We start from the raw sequence: 8,712 nt of genomic DNA, 5'->3' as shown, positions 1-8,712 counted from the left end.
AACGGTCGCACTTACATGCCGTAGAGATGGTTAGCAGTTGTTCTGGCAGCGATGACAAGGGCGATGGGTGGTGCAAGCTGCAGTGGCCTCCTGGTTGGAGCCCTGGTATTTAATGTGTTGCAAATTAAGCACTGGGTGGAAGGTAATTAGTTTGTTTGGGTAGTGGGGTCCCTACTTTGTGTAGTGCCTTGAATGTGTGTGTGTTGGTGTAGTTTAAAATGAACACGTTTATGGATCTGGAGCCAGTGGAGCTCACTGTGGTGTGGTGTGAGTTGTGTGTGGGAAGTTGAGTTTGGTTGCAAGTTTTGGATGGCTTGTAGTCGTCTGGTGAGTTGCTTGGTGATTCCAGCATAAAAGATATTTCCGTAGTCCAATCTGCTGGTGACTGGGGCGTGAGGGACCTCTTTTCTAATGTTGCTTAAGAGTCACTTAAAGATCTTCCTCAGCATCTTCAGGGAAGAAGCAGGATGCAGAGACATCTTTTAATAGTTGGTTAGAGACCTCACTTGTTCTTACTCTTCCCAAATCAGAAGTCTGCCACCGCATTGGATCCAATAAAAAACCCTGGTACTCTTGCGAATTAAAACAACTTAAGCAGAGTTGCAAGCTGTCTGAAAGAAGCTGGAGAAAAGACTTTTCCGGTGATAGCAAAGCTAAATACAGACTGGCAGTACGGACATATAAAAACCAAATGAAAATTGCACAAGCCTCTTATTACCAAGGCAAAATTGAGGCTGCCGTCAACTCCCCTAGGGAAATTTTTTTAATTTTCAAATCTTTGGTGACTCCCCCAGCCCTCTTTATAAATTGTCGGATCCCCAGAAACGCTGCGATGAGCTTGCTAATTTCTTTGTCTCTAAGGTGGCAACTTTCTACACCTCGTTCCATCGTGGGGAAATCACCTCTCCGGCAGAATCCCCCGCATTTCCTGTTATGCTGTAGTCTTTTCCATTGCTTGACCTAGCCACAGTCGAAGGACTTCTGGGGAATGTTAAATCTGGCTCCCCCTCAGATGTCGCGCCCCCATCTGTTCTTAAGTTGGCCTCTGCAACTGTCTTCTCACCAGTCATTAGGGATATCATTAACTCTTCAATGACAGCGGGTATGGTTCCCCCTCTGTGGAAGCAGGCTAAAGTCAAGGAACTGCTAAAAAAGGCCTGTATAGGCCCTGACGATTTGTCAAACTATCGGCCCATATCCTTGCTGCCTGGGTTAGGTAAGATCGCGGAGAAACATGTAAACTCTGTACTATCTTCGTTCATTGAGACCAACGAAGTCTTGCATCCCATCCAGACGGGTTTTAGAAGTAGGCAGGGCACCAAGACCGCCTTGATTGCCGTGGTCGAGGAAGCGAGAAAGTTCGTTGACTCGGGAGGCTCCGCTGAGTGGTCCTGCTAGACCTCAGCGCAGCCTTCGATACGGTCAACCATCTGCTAATGATCCAGCGCTTAAGGGAGGTAGGAGTCACAGGGACTGCCCTTAAATGGGTCAGTTCCTTGCTTGCTGACAGAACCTTCGCCGTGTTTGAGGATGAAGCAACATCTAGACAGATCCCCCTGCAATATGGCGTTCCCCAGGGTTCTTCACTGAGCCCCACCATGTTCAATATCTACATGAGACCTTTGGCTGACGTGGTCCTCTCCTGGGGTGTTCAGTTGGTCACCTACGCCGATGATACGCAGTTGGTTGTCTCCCTCTCACGCACCGACATAGCTGAGACAGAGATAAACAATCTCTCCCCCTGTCTCACTAAGGTTCTTGCATGGAACGACTTCTCCTTCCTGAAGCTTAATGGGGCAAAGACTGAAATCTTGATGCTAGTTACAAGGCCCCCATTAATCTGGATCCTTGGTGGCCAGAGTGTCTGGGCCTTCCTCCTCCCCCTAAAAACCAAATTAAGAGCTTGGGTGTTTGGTTGGACCCTAGTTTGGGTTTTCAAGTGCAGGCGCGCAAGGTTGCTGCAACATGTTATGGTCTGCTTAGATCGCTAAGGAAGGTCCTGGCCCTACTTCCCCCCCAAGGCTAGACGCCTCCTGGTCCAGTCACTCATTCTATCCCGTTTGGACTACGCGAACGCGGTTTCTTTGGGTGCACCATTAGGTACTATTAAAATCTTGCAGTCTGTCCAGAACTGTGCGGCCCGACTACTCATGGATGTCCCCAAATATAGCTCTGCTAAGGCGGCACTGCAAGCTCTGCACTGGTTGCCGGTGCAGGAGAGGATCCGGTTGAAGGCCATGTCTATGGTTCACAAGTCAACCATCGACAATGGCCCGGCCCTTCTACGCCCCATGTTTCTTCACCATCAGATCCCTGGATCTCTCAGATCTAACCATAAAAACTTTCTGATAGTTCCTAGGGTCAAGCGGACACGTATGGGTGGCCGGCCCTTTTCATTTCACGCAGCCAAACTTTTGAATCAGCTTCCTGACTGTATTCGGCTGGAATCCAACCATCTGCCCTTTAGGAAACGGCTGAAGACCTTCCTCTTTCAGTGAGCGGTGTTTCGTGCACGGTCTAAAGCGCTGGGATGCCCCCGGGTAGCCATGCACTATACAAGCATGTAATCATTCATTCATTCACTTGTGCGATCATGTCCCGTTTGCTGTAGATGATGATTTCAAGCTTCTTGGCACGGGTGCGGGTCTGAGATTAGTCGTCCACAAGTTGGAGTCCCATGGTCGGGTGTTCTTGCCGAAGATCACTACTTCTGTCTTGTCGGTGCCGAGCTTGAGACAGTTGACTTTCATCCAGTTAGCAACTTCGGTCATGGAGGCACTGAACTTGTTTTTTTATAGTTTGGGTCTTGTCCGAGAGGGCGAGCATATGTTCTGTATCGTCAGCATACAAGAGGATGTTGCTGTGCGCATGGATGACATTGGCCAAATGGATCATGTATGCATTGAAGAGGGTGAGGCTGAACGATGAAACTTGAGCACTCCGCAGATGAGTTTACAGCCCTTCGAGTCGTATGGTGCCCGGCTCACAGCCTGAGTTTCATCTGTTTTGAAGGAGCAGATCCTGCGGACGGCGGTCCTTGGATGCCAGTCTCGTGCAGGTGCCTGATGAGATGGGGTGAAAACATTGTCAAGTGCTCCAAAGAATTCTGGGAGAATGAGGGCCGCTCTATCTCCTTTGTCATGGATCACATGGATGTCATCTGTGCCGGTGAGGAGTGCTGTTTCTGTACTGTTGTCAGTCCAGAATCTGCACTCTATGGCATTGAGATGCTGGTGGTTGCTGAGGTGGTCGGCGAGGCATCAGTTGATTCCGTTCTCTAAGCCCCTTGCCAGCTATGCCAGTGCATTTTGTTTCAGAATTGGTGTATTTGCTGTCACGGTGTCCGCAGGGGCGGCCTTAAGCATGTGCAAGATGTGCACCTGCACAGGGCCACCAAACCCCAGGGGCCGCTACGCCAATATATATCCTTAATATAATAATCCTCTGAGGATGGATTCATATTTGCGTGGCAGCCCCTGACAGGGATTTGGCGGCCTCCGGCTCTGTTCCACTTCCAAACACCCTGACCCCCACACCCCCCCCCCCCTCTTCACTGGCCTCCGCGCCTGCGTTCCTCCTGGTTCCTGATTGGCTTATTTTTTTCCCTACCCACTGCTGGCCCGCTGGCGTATATAAGCCACGGCCACTGCCATCCTTTCATTCCCTGTTACTCTTGCACAAAAGCAACTATAACCTTTTGCTCTCCCGGCGTGCGAGTCGTCTTACAAGTTTATCTATAGTTTTTATAAAGTACTGGTGTTAGCGCAATAGTCATAGTTAATATCTGGTGGGATAGGGGGCACACGACATTCGCGTACCCATTCCAAGCAAAATTAAGAGAATTCGAGTACACGAATCTGGGTATTCGAAACGAAAGAGAAAGGCGGCTCAGCAGGCTTTCGTAGCATCACAGGAAGGAGCAATCCTGAACTGTATCACCCAAGGGAAACCTAAAGATGGAGAATCCTCCGGCCAGAGTACTGCTGATGCACTAGGTAAGACACCATATTCGATATGGTATCGATATTAATGTTTCCGGGCAAAGAGCCACCTATTCTTTCTCTGTGGGGGGGCTGTGGGTCCGGAGCCCCTGTCATGGCCCTGGCACTGCAGCCATCTGTGCCAGTACCTCACGTCGTGTGTCACAATACCTTCCTCCTCCTAAATGTTATCGTTCTGAGACGAATTCGGAAGAGTAGGAGCAGCCGCAGGTACTGGTCATCTAACACCTTTTCTGGAGGTTTTATTAAAACACCTTCCTGAGCTCCAGGGGGCTCCGCCCCGCCCGGACCCCCTCTTCCGGGGCCCCTACCTACGCTCCCTGCCCAGGGCTGCCATGAGCCTAGAGCCACCCCTGGTGTCCGTGTAATTCCTGTACATGTGTCCGTGTATTCCTTGATCCTTCCTATGTCCCATTTCAGAATCTCAGTATTTCCTGTCCCTGCATCAATGTGTCCCTTCTACTCGTGTCAGTGTAGTCCTGACTCCATGTCAGTGCTTCTGTTTCAGAATCAGTGTATGTGCAGTCCCAATGTTAGTATGTTCCATGTACCTGTGTCAGTGTTTTCCCTAGTCCAGTCTCAATTTATGTCCTAGTGTGAGTGTGTTCTCCCTTTAATATCTATGTATTCCCTGCCCTTACATCAATGTTTATCTCTCCTAGTGTCAGTGTCTCCCTCTCCCAGTGTCAGTATCTCCCTGTCGTTGTGTCAGTGTCCCCCTATCTCAGTGTCAGAATCTCCCTGTTGCTATTACAGTGTCCCCTTGTCTCAGTGTCAGGATCTCCCTGTCGCTGTGTCAGTGTCTCCTTGTCTCAGTGTCAGGATCTCCCTGTCGCTGTGTCAGTGTCCCCCTGTCTTAGTGTCAGGATCTCCCTGTCGCTGTGTCAGTGTCCCCCTGTCTCAGTGTCAGGATCTCCCTGTCGCTGTGTCAGTGTCCCCTTGTCTCAGTGTCAGGATTTCCCTGTTGCTGTGTCAGTGTCCCCTTGTCTCAGTGTCAGGATCTCCCTGTCGCTGTGTCAGTGTCCCCTTGTCTTAGTGTCAGGATCTCCCTGTCGCTGTGTCAGTGTCCCCTTGTCTCAGTGTCAGGATCTCCCTGTCGCTGTGTCAGTGTCCCCTTGTCCCAGTGCAGTATCACCCTGCTGCCGTGTGAGTGTCTCCATCTCACAGTGTCAGTATCTCCCTGTCGCTGTGTCAGTGTCCCCTTGTCTCAGTGTCAGGATCTCCCTGTCGCTGTGTCAGTGTCCCCTTGTCTCAGTGTCAGGATATCCCTGTCGCTGTGTCAGTGTCCCCCTGTCTCCGTGTCAGGATCTCCCTGTCGCTGTGTCAGTGTCCCCTTGTCTCAGTGGCAGGATCTCCCTGTCGCTGTGTCAGTGTCCCCCTGTCTCAGTGTCAGGATCTCCCTGTCGCCGTGTCAGTGTCCCCTTGTCCCAGTGCAGTATCTCCCTGCTGCCGTGTGAGTGTCTCCCTCTCCCAGTGTCAGTATCCCCCTGTCGCTGTGTCAGTGTCCCCCTGTCTCAGTGTCAGGATCTCCCTGTCGCTGTGTCAGTGTCCCCCTGTCTCAGTGTCAGGATCTCCCTGTCGCGGTGTCAGTGTCCCCCTGTCTTAGTGTCAGGATCTCCCTGTCGCTGCGTCAGTGTCCCCCTGTCTCAGTGTCAGGATCTCCCTGTCGCTGTGTCAGTGTCCCCCTGTCTCAGTATCAGGATCTCCCTGTCGCTGCGTCAGTGTCCCCCTGTCTCAGTGTCAGGATCTCCCTCTCGCTGTGTCAGTGTCCCCCTGTCTCAGTGTCAGGATCTCCCTGTCGCTGTGTCAGTGTCCCCCTGTCTCAGTGTCAGGATCCCCAAGTCGCTGCGTCAGTGTCCCCCTGTCTCAGTATCTCCCTGTCGCTGTGTCAGTGTCCCCTTGTCTCAGTGTCAGGATCTCCCTGTCGCTGTGTCAGTGTCCCCTTATCTCAGTGTCAGGATCTCCATGGTACAGTGTAGAGTCTGCTTACTTAGCATGAGCCTCTCTCGTCCTGAATCCTGTCTCCCTGTCCCAGGGTTTGTGTCTTCCTTCCCTAGTGTCTCCCCATCCAAGCATCCGTGTCTCCTTGTTTTAGAACCCTGTTTCCCTGTCCCAGTATCTGTTTTTCCCTGTCCCAGTATCAGTGTCTCCCTGTCCCAGTGTCTCCCTGATCCAGTGTATCTCTCTGTGGCAGTGTAAGTGTCCCTCTGAGCCAGCATCAGTGTCCTCCTGTCCCAAGATCAGTGTCGCTCTGTCCCAGTGTAATACCTCCCTGTCAGTGTAGTATCTCCTTGTTGCAAAGTGTGTTTCTGTGCCAGCGTTGTGTCTCCCTGCCCCAGCATCTCTCTGCCCCAACATCTGCATCCCCCAGTTCCAGTATCTCCCTTGTGAAGCGTCAGTGTCTCCCTCTCCCAGTGTACCAGCTCCCTCTTGCAGTGTGACTGTCTTCCTGTCCCAGCACTGTGTATTCCTGTTGCAGTGTCAGTGTCTTTCTGTCCTAGTGTCTGTGTCCCTGTGCCAGGATATGGTCTCCTTGTTCCATCTTCAGTGCCTCCGTGCCTCATCTGTGTCTCCCTGTCCCAGGGCAGTATCTCCCTGTTGCAGTGTCTTCTGTCCCAGTGTAGCATCTTCCTGTTTCAGTGTGACTGTCTCCCTGTCCCAGTCCCTGTCCCAGGGCAGTATCTCCCTGTTGTCGTGTGAGTGTCTCCCTGTCCCAGTCCCTGTCCCAGTGCAGTATCTCCCTGTTGCAGTGTCTTCTGTCCCAGTGTAGCATCTTCCTGTTTCAGTGTGACTGTCTCCCTGTCCCCGTGCAGTATCTCCCCGTTGCCGTGTGAGTGTCCAGTCAGTCCAATGGGTGTTGCGCGCCTGCTAAACCGTATCCCCCTAAACGGCCACTGCATCTCACGGGCGTGGCCCATCTGAGGCAAACCCAGCCGGGGCCTAGACACCGGGCGGCCGCTTCCTTTGAGGCCGAGCAGGGTCCGACACACATGCATGGCTCCTGTATTCAATGGCGCGGACAAACTAAACATGAAACAAGGCCCGGCTACAAAGAAGTCCCAGGGGTCAGGATTCATCCAAACATTTCCCTCGTTGCATTAGTGACGTTCACTCAGTACCTTTCCCCATTCACATTGTACTTCTGCCTACTTATACCTCAGGCCCATTCAGTGCTTGGCCTCTTTCTTGGCAATCACTGCTACTGGCGTGTTGGTGTCTGAGACTCAATCTGAGTTCTCAGCAGGGACCCCCTCTACTGGGTAGCTGGAGGCTCAGACTTGCGCCCTCAATCTTTGGTCTCTGTACAGAGGAAAGAGATGCTTTGGACTCTATGCCCTCTCAATCACTCGCCTCTCTCCAGAACAGAAAGAGGTGTTCAGACTTCGTGCTCATTCAGTTATTGGCCTCTCTGAGAAGATCACCTCCAAACATAAGAACAAGGGTCTCTCTTGAGGTCAATTAATTCGTTGGGTCACACTCAGTGGATTTCCACAAAATAAAGGGATAAAAGAACTGCTATGTATGTATACGTATAGCACATATCAGTGACGAATTGTCTTCTGACCATTTATAAACAGATATTGTTACTGCACGCCTTATTGGCACTCAAATGAAAGACCTCAGAAAGCACCATGGTCCAACCTTTCTCCCGCGGCCATTGCGACAGCTCAGACACCGATACCACCACCTCCAAACAACCGATGCCCGCCACCACGACTCCGCGCCGACTCTCTGCCGTGCTCCTTAACATTTAATCCCTCAGAAAATACTTCATCAAGATCTGGGACCTCCTCAGCAGCTACACACCCGACCTCCTCTTCCTGACCGTAACATGAAACTCAGCCTCCAACCCGGACATCGCCGCAGCCATTCCTCCCGCCCACAAAATCATACACTAGGACAAACCCACAGATCCGGCAGAGGACTCTCGATCATCTACAAAAACATGAAGGACTGCACCACCTCCGCGGACTCAGACGCCAACCTCGTGGAACACCTCCACGTCAAAATATGAAGGGACAACAGCGCCACCCTTAAAGGAACCCTCAACTACCGTCCCCCGGGTCTCAGAGCAGAATTCTGTAAACCATATCACAGACTTCATCGCTCTCTTCTCCATCAACCAACTACATCCTCCTCAGGGACCTCAATTTCCACCTGGAAGACACCACAGACCCTAATTCTACAGCCCTCCTCAACAGCCTCAACGTCGGATTCACCCAGCTCGTCCAAGGACCAACGCATGGTCTGGCCTCCACCATGGGGGTGCCCAGGAGTGGACGCCTCACAGTGAAAGCCAGGATGGGTTCCACAGCGGTATTCGTACAAGCGCCTTGAGACCCTTGTGGGTGAGTAGTGCGCTATACAAGTATCAATTTACAAGTATCAATTTACATTAAGCACAGAGCAGGCCACACCCTTGAACCTATTTTCTTCTGCAACAATAGGATCACCAGCGCCCACTTGACCCGCTCACTTGGTCCGACCACTACATCATACATTTCAAGAGACCCACCCACCGAGCCAGCCCACCAGAAAAACCCAACACACCATCAAGAAACTGGGGAAAAGTATCCTTAGAAAACTGGACCAAGACCCTACAGGAACGCCCACCCAACCGCATCGGGAACCTCAATGACGACACCAAGCTCCTCAATAAATGACTTGGAGACTGCGCCAACCGCACTGCTCCCACTAGAAACAAGACCTA

This window comes from Lissotriton vulgaris, chromosome 12, assembly GCF_964263255.1.
Source record: "Lissotriton vulgaris chromosome 12, aLisVul1.2, whole genome shotgun sequence".
Lineage (NCBI taxonomy): Eukaryota > Metazoa > Chordata > Amphibia > Caudata > Salamandridae > Lissotriton > Lissotriton vulgaris.
Note: the sequence above shows the minus strand (reverse complement) of the source record.